This window comes from Protopterus annectens, chromosome 2.part0, assembly GCF_019279795.1.
Source record: "Protopterus annectens isolate FY-2018-M chromosome 2.part0, PAN1.0, whole genome shotgun sequence".
NCBI classification, from domain to species: domain Eukaryota; kingdom Metazoa; phylum Chordata; order Ceratodontiformes; family Protopteridae; genus Protopterus; species Protopterus annectens.
This window is the reverse complement of record NC_056728.1, coordinates 467,943,767-467,962,554: the sequence shown is the minus strand read 5'-3', so window position 1 is coordinate 467,962,554 and position 18,788 is coordinate 467,943,767.

Genomic DNA, 18,788 nt, shown 5'->3' with positions numbered 1-18,788 from the left:
AGGTCACCTATGTCCCTGTAGATAAGGTCCATAATTAATCTTTCCATATCCTTGTAGATAAGGCTGGTTAGGCTTATGGGTCAATAGTTCCCAGGATCAGTTGTTGGATGTATAGGCACGTTCAATTGTGAAGATAGTTCTAGTTCTGCATGTTACCAGATTGACGTGCATTGCATATCACACATATGATATTAATGTATGTAGTGTAGTTGATATATCTGTCAAAAAGTACTGAAGGCACCAGGGTTGCAGTATATGGGAAGAGGCAACACATGGCTGCATTGTAAATATGTGACATACTGTTCAGTTAGTTAAGTTTCCACATGCAGTTTCATGGCATAAAGTGTAAAATGGACAGTAAACAGCACTAATACATGTTAAATTTGCTTTGGCATATCCCATGTTTGAGCAGTGGGTTTCTGCCATGGTTAGAAAAGGGTTTATGCATGAGAGATACACATTTCCATTAATTTTCCTTGTTTGCACATAATTAAGCAGTGCACAAATTTGAGCCACATTGTTAAAATTCTGAGAGCAAGTACTGAGTGTATGAAACACACTTGCTGCTTAGCCGACTCTGTGGCAAACAGGTTTAAATGCATGACATGTTTATTTTGAGTCAAGATGATACTTTGTTTGAATCCAGGTGTATCTAATACTTTTAAATAGATAGTGATAATGCAATGACATTATTCTGTATAGTACATTCGGCATGCATTACTGTGTGTTGGCATAGCACAACAGAATTAAGCAGCATTGAGCAGAGAGGTAACTGCGGCATTATGCAGCTGCTAATTTTTCATCGCAATTTATTTGGAGCTATTAGCATCTATTCAGTTGCCTACCAAAGTAGCTATTTGTAAATGTGTAGCTCATACAAAACAACAGGATAAGATTTCAAAAGGTAATGCACGAGCTGATGCAGCTGCAAAGCAAGCAGCCTCAGACTCAGAAACTTTATTTTAAATGAAATTACAACCCTTTGAGATTTTTAGATTTAGACATGTTAAAAACAATGCAAATGCTTACTACAAAAGCAGAAAAACAAAACTGGGTAAAACAAGGTGCAATTTTTGAGAATGGTTTGTACATTTCCAAAGGGAAAAAAAAAAAAAAACAATATTGCCGTCTAATTTATTTAGATATGCAGCTTTGTTGAGCCATGGGCAGAGCCATGTCTCAACAGGGGGGATGGTACAGTTAGTAAATAAAATATTCCAAACATATGGATACATAAATTATACAATAAAATTTTGTGCAGCTTGTCATACTTGTAACAAGCACCATGCACAAGGAGCATTTAAAACAAGCAAGGAGTTTCCTACCACCATATCCATTCCATACTATTTGTGGACTTCATAGAAGTTGAATAAATGTGAAGGAAAAGAAATACTGTTTAGTAATCATAGATATGTTTTCAAAATGGGTAGAAGCTTTTCCAACCAGGAATCCGAATGCAGCAACAGTGGCAAAGGCCTAGTAAAGAAATAATTCCTAGATTTGGCATACGGAAAGAATCTATAGTGACAATGGGACACATTTTGTCAATCAGACAATTCAACAACTTGGGAGATTTTTGGGATTTCCTTAAGGAATCACTGTGCTTACCACCCACAGTCAGCAGGACTGGTGGAGAGGTACAATGGGATTTTAAAAACAAGTTAAGGAAGTTGATGAGTGAGACTCGAAGAATTGGATTTGCTGTTTACCTCTAGCATTGCTGAGCATAAGCAGTAACAAATGTAAAGGTTTGATCCTTTGAAGTAGTATTTGGAAGGGCATATTATGTGCCTCAGTAAAAAGCTCTCATGCCTGCAGAGCTGGAGGCTGACAGTTCACTAGCTAATTATATAAAGAAACTGTTAATAAATAAATCTGTTTTGCAGTTTAACTCTTTTCAAGACAAAAGAACTCAGCTGAATAAGAACTTTGTGAGCTGATACACAAGGGCAAAATGGCCAAGAGTAAAGCAAACAAAAGCAGAGCAACCCAAGAACTATTGCATAATTATTTTTCTTTGGCAGTGCATTTGTTGACTAAATATGACAATTTTTCTCTTATTGTGGTTTTCTCTGCACTCAACCACACAGTAAAAGTGAGAAGCGTGATGAACTGTTTATAGACTGGCATCAAACTTTAACACATTCCTGGCCATGAAGCAAGTGTATACAGAGACTATAAACTTTTCAAATTGCTGGGTTTGTACAGCTATACCAACAGCATATAAAAGACTGTAATGTCCACTGTCCCTCTGGGATAAAATGAGACTTTGGAAGGTTTTTTCTACAGAAACTGTGAGATCACAGGACAGAATTGCTTTATTTTTACCTGTCATACAAAAAGGAGTTGTATGTTTCTACAAAAGTGATACCCTCAGGTGGGCTGGAGTAATGGTAATATAACAATGTCTTATAAATGTTACATTAAAGTCAAAAGTGGGGGTACTGTTTGTAATACTAACCATGATTCATATCTGAGTTCAATGAAACTACATTAAATGCAGTATGTGACAATCCAGTCTTAACTAAGCAATTGTCTATTAAGGATGAAAAATGTTTCATGCAGGAATAACACGTATTAGTACCAAAGTAATGATTTTATTTGTGGGAAAAAGGCATATAAATGGTTACCTGAGAATTGGTCCGGCAGTTGTTTTGGGTTATCTGGTTTCAGCAATAAGACATACTGCAGAATTACCTTTAGGTAAAATACAAAGCGTAAGGAAAACAGCTCGAGAATCTGAAGGTCCAGTTAAAAACCTGTAAATCCAGTTGGTAAAATCGAAGCTGGTTGAAAAGACCATAATTCAGTGAAAGACAAAAGTAAATTGACTCATATGGACTTGGGCAACAGTGTTATATCCAGGGCAGGAATACCACGAGCCTATGGAGCAGTCAAATCGATCTGGGAGCTGAGAAAGCTGTCAAGAAGTCATGAGCAATTTCCACCCTAGAATTGGTGACTGATAAACTGAATGCAATAAGAACTGTTGTGCTACAAAATCGAATGGCTCTTTACTTCACCCTAAGCGGCAAGAGGTGGTACGAAGAAGAATGCTGTGCTTTTATCCCTGAGGATCGATCACGAGACAAATAACCACCTAGAGGTAATTCAGCAAGTATCAGCAATGACTAAACCAGACCCAAACCCACTGGCGGACTTTTCCAGAATCTGTTTGGGGTGGGGTTCCATCCTATTAAACACTTAATTGCTATTTGTGTGGGTATACTCCTAATAGGAGCATGTGTTTACTGTGAAATTCCACTGCATGAAAAGATTAATCAAAAATTTGTTGATATATCTGTTACTAAAACTTTTACCAAAGTGTTGAAATTGAAAGATTAATTTCAGATGATGCTTTTCTGAAATATAAAATAAATGACTTACTTAGCTGAAAGTCCTTGAAAGGAAAAGGCTAAGAAATGAAATGATATTGTTTATGTTTCAAATAGAATGAAATGCATTAACAGGAGGGAGAATGTTAGAAAAATATGTATTCACATATAAGCTATTTGGGAAATATGTATTCAAACATTCAGACATATATAAGTTGTGTGGTCAGATATATAGAAATGTGTGCTTTAGACAGGAATAAATGTGCTCAAATCTATATGAAGAGCAAAGGTTGAAAAATAGTATAATATGTAATGCATTTAATTCTGTTTTACTAGAATAATAGTAGAAATAAACTCATATTATTGCTTGAAGCATAAGCTGCAGTGTGATTAGAAACTTGGCCTTGGCAGCGACCAGCTCGGCCTGGCTCATGTCTGTCAGTGAAAGATTATTTTGCAAAGTTAGAAAATAATGAATCTGTGTGCATGTGTATCTTTTCCTGCATCCACCAGAAGAACGGCCTTGTGCGCACTATCAGAGATAATGTCCAGCTGGTGAACAAGAAAGAGACAGAGAAGTATTAAAGAAGACATGCACCCATTGTATTCGAACTAATCTAAGAGCCTTGAATTGGCTACATCCTCGGAAGGACATTGTGACCGACCAGGTGCTTTGCAAGGCTGTAATATTCTCATGGGAAAAAGATTTTTGAAAAACACCATCTCAGCACTTTTTCATAAGTTACTATGATGTAAAGACCCTGTCACTGACCACGTCAGTGAGGTGGGCAAAGGCTGATTGTAAAACGTATAAAATGACATGTGTTTCATAAATAAAGCTAGACAAAATTCTGTACAAGTTTGTGTATGGTTTTTTGCCTCCTAATGTACATTAGAGTATTTGTAAATTAGATACTTGAGTTTCCTGCATTACTGTCTGTTATTGACTGTCATTTCAAAAATGCCTAATGATTTTTACAGTCTGATTTTAACAATTTATTTAACATATGTGCATGTACCAAAATACTGTTGTCAATCCATGCCATTGGAACAATAACTGTAGGATACACACTTCTTTCCTTCTGGCTAAACACACACACACACAGTTGACTGTAATGAGTACAGAATCCCTACCAGTCTAAGTACACAGGATACATAATTCAGTACCTTATGCAAGCACCATGGCACAAGTCTGACTTTTACAAGACTGCAATCAACTTATAGTGCATAACATCAACTGGGCAGGCCATAGAGAAGATGTTGGGAGGCCTGCATGAAATGGATGTGTAGGTATGTGTAAATATCAAAATTCTGTCAATCCATGGCACTGGAGCACTCACTGTAGTATACACACATTTTCTTTTCTGGCTAGGCGCGCGCGCGCACACACACACACACACACACACACACACACACACACACACACACACACACACACACACCTGACTGCAGTGATGACAAAACTCCTGCCTAAGTAGAAAGACTATAGAACTCAGTACTTTATGCAAGTGCCACAGCACAAGTCTTATTCTTACAAGGCTGCAGGACAACTTATAGTGCATGACACCAGCACTGGATGTAGGAGAGAAGATTATGGGAGGCCTGCATAGGTTCATTACTTCATAGGTTCCTACAAGATTACTAGGCTAATGGCCCTAGGGCCTTTACAAACTAACTGTGTAAAAAACCCAAGCTCGACAAGCCACGTTGCTTCACTAGGGATGGCTTGCAGCTGTCACCCCTGGGCTTTCGGATATTGGCAAAGGCTCTTGCCACCCTCATAGTGCCTTTTTTAGGGAAGGCTCAAAAGTCAAACCCACCTCCATAGACAGCACAAGGAACAAGAAACTAAGGGTAATGCTGCTAAATGCCAGAAGTCTTAACCTCAAGATGCATTTTTCGAAGCTCTCCTCAGTATGGAGAACATCGATATCTGTGCAGTGACAGAAACCTGGTTCAAGGCTCCAGAGAGCACCCCAGCACTACCAGGTTATACCTCATATCATGCTTTTCGGCCCCAAAACCCGGACCGAACCACAAAAGGAGGGGTAGTTTCCATATTTATCAAGGATATCCACACCTCCAGGTTAGTGGCAGTGCATGAAGTATCAGAGACCATCCATGTGCAACTGACAGTGGGCAAGACTGCTTTTCAGTTTATAGCATCCTACAGACCACCCCCTCAAAGTAGTGTATAGGAGCTAGCAAGTTAGGCTGGTGCACGGCAAGAGCACTGTTAGATCCAAAATCAGAAAAAAGGCCAGCACCAAGGAAGGTTCAAAAGTAGTTTAATAAAACTGAAACTAGACCGGTTTCAGCAGCAAGGCTTTCATCAGTAGTATAGTCAGCAAAAAGCACTTAGTCATCATCTTATATAATAATGTTCTTTAAGGCATCTATATGACATCACTTCCTGGTAAGTCAAAAATGCAAACAAGGCAAAAGTAATTGAAAAATACATAGTTCAATAAACAAAAAAGTTTGCCTGAGTTGCATGCATATCTCCAGATTATAATGAAAAAATCCAAAGAGACACAGTATACTGGTATATCAATGATAATAAACAAACTTAATAAGAAACATACAATAAAGGGTAAATGCCCAAAAATAAACCCGAAACAAAAGTCAGGTTATAAGAATTCTGGTGTTGAATACCAGCCACAGTATCCTAAAATGAGCTGAAATGCAAAAACCTAAGCAATGCAACCTGATAAGAAATAAGTACATATACGTAATGCAAGTGATGGTTAATTACAAATTATAATTTATCATTTAATCCAGGAGGGAAAAGCCCCCCAAGTTTAATGATCCACCTTTTTTCTTTGGTATTTAGGATATCATGCCAACCTGTTTTAAAAGCTCAATCCCCTATGATATGATCAATGATGGTGAATGTAAATTTGGCAGTGGGATGTTTGATAACATGTCTATATAGTGCATTAGTTAATCTTCTGTTTCTAATGTCACCAAGGTGTTCAGAGATCCTGACACGAAACTGTCTAGACGTTTGGCCAATATAAAATGCATGACATGTACATGTGGCAAGATAAATAATCCAGTCTGAACTGCAGTTACCAAAAAACTGTATGTCGTATATTTGTCCAGTGTTCCTACTAGTGAAAGAAGTAGTTTTGAAAATATAGTTACAAAAACTACAATGTCCACATGGATAAATGCCTGAAAGTTTGTCTCCAGTAAGTGTTCTTTGAGTTGGAGTGTGATCCATGACCCTGGTTTTTTTATAGTGTGAAAATAAATTCCCTAAAGTTTTGCCTTTCCTATAGGAAAAATAACATCATTCTCCGAGATAATCTTCCAACAATGGATGAGAATTCAATATATTCCAATGAGTATTAATAATATTTACTAAATTGGCACTATTCCTGCCATAAGTGGTAACAAATCTACATACATCTGATTCCGCATTATGAGTTTTAGTATTGTATTGGAGAAGAGAATCCCTGGATTGAGCATTACTAAATTGGACTGCTGACTCAATAGTACGAGTGGAATAACCTCTGGACAAAAACCTCTTAGTTAGATCCATTTGATGACTCTGAAGATCATCCACTGAGGAACAAATCCTTTTCATCCGCACAAACTGTGATTTCGGTATGTTCCGAATAATATGTTTCGGATGGAAACTATCAGCATGTAGAAGGGTATTATATTGTGAGAATTTTCTGTGTACAGACTTTCTAAGAGTGTTATCCTCCTGTCGAATTAAATTGACATCCAAATAACTGATTGCACTCCTGTTATATTCCACAGTGAATTCGATACCCCAGATGTTCCCATTCAAATGTTGAATAAATTCCTGGAGGTATTCCTCACCTCCTTTCCATATAAGCCAACAGTCGTCCAGGTATCTTCTCCATATATCAATCTCAGGTAGATATATGTTATGCAAAGGGTCATATAAAATCATATCTTCCATGTAGCCCATAAAAAGATCAGCATAAATGGGTGCAAAGGATGCACCCATAGCATTCTGTAGTTGCCAATAGCAGTTTTGTTGGAAATAAAAACATTTTAGTTAGAATGTGTTCAGCCATACACAACAATAAGGTGTTCATCCCTGGGGGGTATAAATTGGTTTTATTTAGCCAGTATTCCAAGGCATTAATACCCCAATGAGGGATGCTGGTATAAAGCGAGGATACATCAAGGGTACACATAAGCCATTCAGGGTCCAATTGAGACTGGAGACTATCTGCAAAAATTCAGTCGTGTCCTTGATTCTTGCTCTAACACATGTTAACAGTGGTTTCAATTTTTCAGTTAGAAAAACAGACAAGGGTTCAGTGAGTGACCCAATGCCAGATACAATCGGTCTGCCTGGTGGCTGATCAATGGACTTATGAATCTTAGGAAGTAGATAAAGTTTTTGTTTAGGATCCTTAACCGTCAAATGAGTTTTGGTTTTATCAGAGATAATTCCAGATTCTACAGCCTTTTCCAAAAATTCATTAATTTCCAAGGCAAAACCTGGAGTAGGATCAATCTCCATCTTCATGTAATGATGATGGTTGGAAAGATGTCTAAGACCTTCATTCACATAATACTCAGTATCCATCACCACCACACTTTGTCGGCAGAAATAATAACAATATCCATTATTATTTCTGAGTTGTGTGAGTGCTATTTGTTCCTTCCTAGACATGTTATGCTTTATAGTGTCAACAGAACCCAAATTGAAGTGTATATCCTTTATAACCGCCTGCTGGAAAACAGCAACATGTTTATCCATGGGAGGGTTAAATGTAGATTTGTGAAATCTGAAATCAGATGATCTTTGAGCATTGTCAGTTTGATCTTGTTGTTGAAAAATAATTTCAAGTTAATTTTCCTACAAAAATCCATTGTATCAGAAACCAAAATACTTTCATCAGTGAAAAAACCAGGTATAAAACCAAGGCCTTTATTAAGAAGGGAATATTGATCATCAGTCAAAATATGACTTGAAATATTTAAAACATTAGTAAATGAATGATTTACTTCACTATCGACATGAAGAGCTCTTCTAAGTTTTGACCTCTGTGTTTCCTTCCTGCCCTGTGTTTTCCCCTAAAGGGACCTCAGTCCTTCGACCCCTTTTAGCATTTGGAGAATCACCAATATTAGGTGTCTCAGTGTCAGTAGTCGAAGAATCCTCACCAGAGGTAATAAAGCTAGGCCCAGTCTTTTTTAAAATAGACCTTGGTCTTTTTTTGCGTATAAATGAAGCATTCTTGGTACCATGAGCAAACCTCACCCTTTGTGAATCAAATTGTTTGCCCTATCATAATCTTCCTTATCCGGCAAATTTATGCAATTTCTTTTTCTTAAGGTTATTTTCCAAAATAGAGATTTCTTTAGATAATTTGCCAAGACAACCCTGAAAACTAGCCTCATGTTCAAACCGTTTCAGGTTGTTACATGTTTTTTCTACTTCAGTAATATTACTCTGTATTGTTCTCTCATAGAAAGAGGCCAAAATATTAACTCTAATCATGGCAGCCTCCTGTTGTGCTTGTTGCCAATCTTTCAACAGAGTTTCATCCGGTGTGCCCACTAGTGGTTGGATTTTACATCTCAATCCTCTAGGAGATATATTCTGTATTTGGTAAGCTTTAAACAATTTACTTTGCCAAATGTTTGTTCTAAGCATCTTAATTTGTTTACCTAATTGAAAGAATAAGTTTTCACAACCGTCAACTGGATCCATGATTACCAAATCCACCTTTTCTGTATGTTCAGTTCCTATGCCAAAAATTTTTAAGTCATCCTTGTCGGAGCATAAACCAGATAACAATTTACTGAGATCCATGACAATAAGTTGCAATGAACCGGAGGAAGAAGATATAAAAAATAAAAAATAAAAATGAACCCTGAAAAGATTCTTTTATTCTTAAGGGTTGAATTGGCAAATCACGAATAAGTCCAAAAAAGAAAATCACAATCAGAGTCACAAAGAAGTTGAAGCCAGAATAAATGGCAAATGTAACCCTATATATAGGGAATAATTAACCCTAGCACCTAGGCAAAAATGCTATACAGACCAAAAAGTCAAAGGCCTGTAATGTCTAAAATGCAATGTTCTGAGTAATGCACAACCCACAGTTGTTCAGAGGTGGCTAAATCCATATGGAGTATACCAATATGTAATGAATTTAAGCCAGACACACTTATGCACCTTATTTAAATCAGATAACAATATTAAGAAATCAATAATTGTTCAATACAGTCCTCAGATGAAATTGTTATCAAAGGTATAAATGTACAGATGATTATTGTCAGCACTGTATACCCAGCAATTATTCTAAAAGAAGTCCTGAGTGCAACACTGGGCAAACAAAACAAAAGCCCTCAAAATATGTGACCAATATTGACTCAAATGTGAAACAAAGCATGAACCAGTAGGAACATAGGAATGAACAGATATAAGCAATAATATTGTATCAACCTAGTGTATATAACAATGGCTAGTTCATCATAATCAAATGAAATAAAATAAAATTATGCACATATTGCAAACTGAGCACCCATACATGAAATGTCCTTGAAAAATAGCAATGTTGTATTATGCTACAACAGTACTCAGAAATCAGTATATAAAAAAGAAAACGACTAGGCAAAATAATATGAAATATACGTGTTATAAACTAAGAACACATACATGAAAAGTCCTGAAAAATGGCACTGTTATATTGTGCTACAACAGTTCTCTAAAGTCCAGTATTCAAGAAAAACGACTTGACAACACCTTCCAGACAGTTAAATGATTGTCACAGAAAATTCTTCATTATGGTAAAACAATTACCAATGAAAATTAATCCAAAATAGATGTCAAGAACAGTACCTGGAAAGATGAAGTTTGAAAAGTATTAGGACCCTTAAAAGTTGTTCCAAACAATGTCCCAAAAGGCCAAATCGATCCTCAAGTCCTGATATGTCCAAAAACAGTATGGAAACCACGACCTTGAAAACAAATCCCAATCCGAAGATGGTGGAAAAACACTTGCAACCACGTGTAGCAAAAGCGAGAAACTCAACAGCGTTAATGCATCCAATATACTCACTTATTAACTTAGATAAACATGATAATCCAACAAAACCAAAAAGGATGACCAAAGTCAATCCTTTAAAAGAAAGCGATGTAGATGCCTTGCATCCGAAAATAACTATGTCGGGATGAAAAATCCTAAGCAATCCACAAAAAGATGACTACCTGAATGGTAGAACTCCCAAACGCCAACAGCCAGCACAAACGAAAATCAATGTAGTGTATAGGAGCTAGCAAGTTAGGCTGGTGCACGGCAAGAGCACTGTTAGATCCAAAATCAGAAAAAAGGCCAGCACCAAGGAAGGTTCAAAAGTAGTTTAATAAAACTGAAACTAGACCGGTTTCAGCAGCAAGGCTTTCATCAGTAGTATAGTCAGCAAAAAGCACTTAGTCATCATCTTATATAATGTTCTTTAAGGCATCTATATGACATCACTTCCTGGTAAGTCAAAAATGCAAACACCCTCAAAGTCAGGAATCCCACTCGGCTTTCCCGAAACCTCTATGTCACAATATGGGTCGCAAACTGGCGACTTCAACTATCCAAACATAGACTGGGAGTATTACTCAAGCCCCAGCACCTTAGCCAAAAGGTTCCTGTAATTTATAAACTCAAATGCTATGGAACAACTAGTCACCACTCCCACAAGAGGGGAAAACATACTAGACCTGATAATGACTAACATGGGAACTCTATGCTCCATACCAGAAGTATATCCCTCATTGGTAAGATCAGACCATAAATTAATTTCATTGGATATCCACATCCTGACCCCACCCCCAGCCCAGAAAACCACAGTGAAAAACTTCTCAAAAGCAAACTTCACACTTCTCAAAACTGAAGTGGAATCCTTCAAGGCCTCAAGGCCAGTGGAAACTATGGCCCAAACTGCAGAATCCTATATAAACACATTCTACGGACATCTCTAGGAATGCATGGATCATGCTATCCAAAACAAAATCAAGACCCAATCATCCAAAGGCAGGCGTCCAGTCTGGTGGACCCCAGCCATAAATAAACTGTACAACAGAAGGAGGAAGCTACTACATGATAGAGCAAAATCCCTAAAAGGGAAGGCATCTCTGATCAGTACTAGCAAAAAATTACGATCCCTCATAAAATCCTCCAAGGCCAGCTTCGAGAGAAAAATTGTACAGGACACTAAAGACAATCATAAGGCTTTTTTCAGTTGTGTTAGGAACCTGGGATGCAACTCCCAGACTTGTTCTGAGTTGATTCTAAATGACAAAAAATACACTGAACCCACAGACATCGTCAATATCCTGGCAGACAGGTTCAGTGCAAACTTCTCCACCCCCCTCCTCCCTAAAAGAGCAAGTATCTATCCCGGCAGAGTGCAGCCTCCCAAACATCTCTGATGCTCAGGTGAAGGCCGCTCTCTCCAAAGCAAAAAACACTGCTTCCATGGGACCAGATGGCATCCCGGGTTGCGTCCTGCATGAACTTCAAGAAGAACTAATCCCTCAAGTAAAACTGCTGTACAATCTCAGCCTCACTACAGGATATGTGCCCAAAGAATGGCGTACTGCAACAGTGGTCCCACTCCACAAAGGTGGCGCCTCTGCGGACCCTGGAAACTATTGCCCCATAAGCCTGACTAGCCTAGTATGCAAGGCTATGGAGAGGATCATCATGGAACTCATAAACAAAGACATTGGGGACCTACAGACACTAGATCCTACCCAATTTGGCTTCATCAAGGGCAGATCCTGCCTTTTGAACCTGGTCGACTTCTTCGAAACAGTCACCAAGGCCATAGATGAAGGGAAGGTAGTCCACACAGCCTATCTGGACCTCACAAAGGCATTTGACACAATACCCCACTCGGGCATCATAGATAAGTTATCCAGCCTAAATATAAACCCCTATGTCACAAGATGGGTCGCAAACTGGCTCAAAGACAGAACCCACAAAGTCAGAGTTGCTGGAGCCATGTCAGGCTCGAAACCGGTCACAAGTGGCATCCCACAAGGTTCTGTCCTGGGACCTCTCTTGTTCGGTATTTACTTATATGAGGTACAGGCCAATGTGGGAGGACTATGGCTCACCAAGTTCGCAGATGACTGCAAACTGGGCGCCATAATTGACTCTCCAGCTGACACAAACATCCTTCAAAAAGGTCTCGCAGAGATGGATAACTGGTGCCAGAGCCATGGTCTAAAGCTAAATGCCAAAAAGTGTATAGTCATACCCTTTGGCAAAAACTATGTGCCCACAAATTACCACATAGGTGGTAACCCATTAAGTACAGAAAAAGTAATTATGGATCTGGGGACCCAAGTTGATAGCACTCTCTCCTTTGACAACCACATTGCCAAAGTGGTTAGAAAGACCTTCTACATAGCCCACCTCATCATGAAAGGATTCACATCTAGATCAAGAGAGGTAATCGTACCCCTTTAGTCATCCCTCATCAGGCCCATCATAGAATAAAATGCCCCCTTTGGGATGTACCTTACCCGACACCTGCAGCAATTAGAAAGACCCCAAAAGTACCTCACCAGGAGGATCAAGGGACTCAAACAGATGCCATATGCTGCTCGGTTAAAAAAACTCCAGCTCTACTCAGTTGCATACCGCCTACTTTGAGGCGATCTATGCCTCACATACAAAGCTACGTCCAACCCAGAATTAATGGACATGCTCCACCTCAGTAAATCTAAATCCCTTAGAGCCACGAGCTCGAGGGACTTGAACCTCAGCACAGAAATAAATAGAAAATGCTGGAGGGACAGATTCATAACCCAGAGGCTCCCTTCCCTCTGGAATAGAATTCCAATTCATGTTAGACAGAGCACCTCACTAACTCTCTTCAAGGAGAATCTTGATGAGTGGATGGGGGATCGTAGGTTTGTCCCGGGGATTACTTCCATGTCACTATTAGAGAGAGGCACAGTAAACTAAACTTTAAAAAGGGCACAGTATACTCAAATCAAGGGGTGGCGTAAGCCAAACACAATCGGGCTAGGCTTATAAATGCCCCAGGGCAGATAGCCTAGTATGAACCTATGAACCTATGAACTCTTATTGAGCACAGTTAAATGTTCATTGTTACCAGACTGATTTTGTAATCAGCACCAAATGGCCCTGTCCATGAAGGACATAGGTGCCACCCCTGGGGTGAAGTTATAATCACCCATCCAGTTATGACATTTGCACTTGAATAGGGTCATTGAGGTGCACTGCTTCACATGCACTGGGAGCCTAATACAGAGGAGCATCAATCTGTGGGAGATATGTCTGTCTGTCTAGCATGTTCTGTTTCTGTTACAGGCTAGGTTGAGATAGCTGGAGCAAGTTATTCTTGTTCCATTTGATTTGCAGATGTCCAGCATTTACATTAGGGCAGGGCCCCACACTGCTCTGTAGGCCAGGCGCAGGCTGACTCTCAGCAGCCTGTATGATACTGAGTACAATGACAGGGCTTTCAGTCTTTCCATATATGTCATGTTATGGCAGACCAGGATTCTCCTGGTCAGAAACCTATGTGGTCTGTCCAGTTGCAGCAAGTGTCTGGTGAGGTATATACAGAAGGAAGCATTGTGTTGAATGTGTGATCTGATAAGGGTTGAGTACAGAGGAGCTATAACCTCCTTGGTCTTGAATGCAATGCCCTTGGTTATGAGGTGGGCACAGTAGAATGTGTGTCTTACCACTACAGACACATAGTGCTTGAAGTTTAGCTTGATATGAGCATGTGTTCTGAAGTCTCTCACCAATGACATAGAGCTTAGAGGGGTGCTATGTATAACATAATTAGCAGGGCTAATTTTTGCCAAAGGAGATAATGAGGCATTTTCTTGCATTAAGTTTCAGTCTGTGAGTTTGGCACCAATCATTTGTCTGTGTCAGGCATTATGTTAAAATTGCTGAGGGACTCTAAATGATTGTGCCCAGTTGACAGCCATCTGCAAACTTGGTAAGCCACAGGCTATCTACCTTCGCCTGGACTTCAGAGAAATAGTTTCCCAACAGTAAAGTGCCCAGCTCAGATCCTTGTACTATTCCACTGGTAACTGGTCTACTGGTGGAGGTGGACTCCCCAACTTTGGCAGTGCGTATTCTGTCAGTGAGCCTGTTGGCTTTCCATCTAATAATATATGTGTTAATCCCCAGATGGGAGAGTTTCTCTATGACACCTGAATAAAGGATTGTGTCAGAGGGCTTGGATAAATCAAGATAAGTGGTAGGTCCTGTTTTCTCTCATCCAGGGCTTCAGGGACATTATCAAAGAAGTCCACTAGGGTTAATAAGCAAGATCTACCCCTGACAAAACCAATATGGGTCAAGTCAAAAGTGTTGAAGGTCACCTATGTCCCTGTAGATAAGGTCCATAATTAATCTTTCCATATCCTTGTAGATAAGGCTGGTTAGGCTTATGGGTCAATAGTTCCCAGGATCAGTTGTTGGATGTATAGGCACGTTCAATTGTGAAGATAGTTCTAGTTCTGCATGTTACCAGATTGACGTGCATTGCATATCACACATATGATATTAATGTATGTAGTGTAGTTGATATATCTGTCAAAAAGTACTGAAGGCACCAGGGTTGCAGTATATGGGAAGAGGCAACACATGGCTGCATTGTAAATATGTGACATACTGTTCAGTTAGTTAAGTTTCCACATGCAGTTTCATGGCATAAAGTGTAAAATGGACAGTAAACAGCACTAATACATGTTAAATTTGCTTTGGCATATCCCATGTTTGAGCAGTGGGTTTCTGCCATGGTTAGAAAAGGGTTTATGCATGAGAGATACACATTTCCATTAATTTTCCTTGTTTGCACATAATTAAGCAGTGCACAAATTTGAGCCACATTGTTAAAATTCTGAGAGCAAGTACTGAGTGTATGAAACACACTTGCTGCTTAGCCAACTCTGTGGCAACAGGTTTAAATGCATGACATGTTTATTTTTGAGTCAAGATGATACTTTGTTTGAATCCAGGTGTATCTAATACTTTTAAATAGATAGTGATAATGCAATGACATTATTCTGTATAGTACATTCGGCATGCATTACTGTGTGTTGGCATAGCACAACAGAATTAAGCAGCATTGAGCAGAGGTAACTGCAGCATTATGCAGCTGCTCACCATCACTTGGCATTTGTGTACGATGACAAACTCCACACAAACACATAAGCCAAAAAGTGAAGGGATCACTTGCTTTTACTGCTTCTTGTGTATGCTGTGTGTGATTCTATTTCTTGACCAGATTATAGGTGTTAAAATGGGGTAGATAGGAATGTGGTAAAATGTGGAGCAGGCAGGGGAAGAACAAAAGGAAAGCAATACAGGAATGTATAGGAGGTAGGTAGGTAAGAACCATAGCTGTCCAGTTCTTCAACAGTAAAAACTGATAATATGTGCAGAATATTAGCTGCATTTGGACTGTTACCTACAGAGAGAGGGGTGACAACAATGTAATCATGTTGTATACCCAACTGGACAAAATTAAATGTGTCAAAAAAACATGTGTGTAAAATGGAGAACTATGTATGGGATGATATTTTTTGGGGGGGACAGGTCCCCATTTTTCCTTCTTTAATTCACTATGATAGGAATGCTGGGTAAGGGACATAGGAAATTCTGGGTCAGGTAAGTTGGGTAGATGATTAAGCAAATGCAAGCAAACAAAATAAACAAGACAAGAGACAGGGACAGTGAGGGACATAAAAGGCTGGGGACACCATGATTGGGATGAGGGAAGGGACACCATAAGCTCATGCCCATCAAACATGGAGACAGTAAGAGTCAAGTCCTCACCCATTGGACTGTCATCACTGTCCCCTTACTCCACTTGTGGCTGGAATGCTTGAGGTCTTTACTCTTATGGACCATGAGGGAGAGCAGCTTCTCCATCTTGCATAGGTATACACCAGTGGTGTGGTGCATGACCCTATGCGGCAAATCTGACATCTCACAGCAAGTGCTGAAATAACCATCTCCACCACTGCTCCTGGAGGGTATCACTGCACCAGCTGTTTTGGCAGTGCTACCTGAGAGTGCAGGTAGTGCATGGGCAGTGGAGGCAGTGGAGGCAGTGCTACCAGATTGGCTCACAGACGTACTGGCCATCAGTGCTGGAGCCGGCAGAGTGGGAGCAGGCTGATCCACAGGGGTTGTCCTACTTCACTGTGCTGTGTTGCATTTAGTGATTTGGCACAGATGGATGACATGGAGACATTTTGATGGCACATAATATAAAATAAAAAAGAGAGATAACATTTGAGGTGACAGAAAAAAGAGAGAAAATTAGTACCATCATATGGAACTTATAGTGCATAAACAGTAGTATGCAACTATTTTATCTGAAGTATTACATTTAATTATATGTCCTAACAAATACACATTATAACTACAGATTGTTGAAAGTAATCTTTGAAATGTGCATATATTGCACATATGTGTGTTCAACTTATACAGATTACAATTGGCAGGGGATTTATGTCACTTGTATAGAGTTTAATTTAATGTAAATATTTATTAAAGAAATCCAGTACTGTATATTTCTTACTCATGGTATCTGAACCCAGAACCTGTGACTGCAGTCTTATATTTGACTCTTAAAGTTATTTTGTGCTACAGACTAATGCATGCATCCTTACTATTACAGTTAGGATATACATGCTCAGTTTGCTACAACTGTATACACAACAAAAATCTATCTGTAACCTTTAAAGCTACAATAATACTTCTCTTGTGCTGCATACATACCACTTGCTTGCCTCAGTCTCTGGAATCAAACATGAGCCCATCTGTTGAACTCTATGTCGGTGTTAGTTGGGGAAAGAACAGAAAAGAACAGAAGAGCATTATGCATAACAGTCTTGCCTACATTTAGCTTTCTAATTATTACAAATTCTCTCTTATCGTACTTACACAGCTGTGGGATGTCTGCAGTCTCAAATTCATTCAACCAATGGCAAGGGTATCCCTTTTGCACCTAAGTAGGCCATTAGAATGATGCCTACACTGTTTTCTTCTGTGCTAATCTACTCTATGCCTTAGTGTTGTACTGGGAGCTAGAATAGTCCCCCAGCAGAAGCCTTAGGCTGTGGTGCTTTACCAGGTATCAAATAAATATCCTGGACTCCTGGACATCCCACTTCTGTGGCCAAAACTTGTTAGCATCCCCACTAACTCCAGCCATGTCTGACACCCAACCTAGAGCAATAGAAAATGATGCTTTCCTGCCAATTCCAGTTATCGTATTTACTGGTAGTGCACAAACCCGAGCAATAATGCCAACCACATGTGAACAATGTTAAGGGGAACACAGCAGTGCCAAGTACGGCGGGCATAAATACTTGAAATTGGAAGGTACGTCTTACACTTGGCCTTAGTTTGATGGGTGGTTGGTGATGTAGCTTGGAAATATACAGTGGATATAAAAAGTGTATACACCCCTGTTAAAATGCCAGTTTTTTTGTGATATAAAAAAATTAGACCACAATAAATAATTTCAAAACTTTTCCCACCTTTAATGTGACCTATAACCTGTGTAATTCAATTGAAAAACAAACAAATCTGTTAGGGGGGAAATATAAAAAATAAAAAACCTACAATATGCTAGTTTCTTAAGTGTGCACACCCTTAAACTAATACTTTGTTGTGTGCACACCCTTAAACTAACAATTTGTAGAAGCACCTTTCAATTAATTACAGCATTCAGTATTCTTGGGTACACACCTGTCATCAATTAAATAGACTCTGATTAACCAAAAATAAAGTTCAACTGCCCTAGTAGGGTTTTTATCACATTTACTCACTTGCCTGCTACAGCAAAAGCCATGGTTTGCAGAGAGCTTACAAAGCATCAAAGAGATCTCATTGTTGAAAGGTATCAGTCAGGAGAAGGGTACAAAAAAGATCAACATCATTGGATATACCATGGAGCACAGTAAAGACAGTCATCAAAAAGTGGAGAAAATATGGGACAACAGTGATGTTGCAAAAAACTGGATGTCCCTCCAAAACTGATGAAAGGACAAAGACAAAAACTGGTCAGGGAGGCTGCCAAGAGACCTACAGCAACACTAAAGGAGCTGCAAGAATTTCTGGCAAGTACTGGTTGTGTACTACATGTGACAACAATCTCCCGTATTCTGCATATGTCTGGACTATGGGGTAGGGTTGCAAGATGGAAGCCTTTTCTTACACAGAAGAACACCCAGGCCTGGCTAAAGTTTGTAAAACAATACATCAAGTCTCCCAAAAGCATATGGGAAAATGTGTTATGGTCTGATGAGACTAAGGTTGAACATTTTGGCCACAATTCGAAAAGGTACATTTGGCACATAAACAGCACTTTGCATCACCAAAAAAACACCATTCCCCATGGTGAAGCATGGTGGTGACTGTATCGTATTTTGGGGTTGCT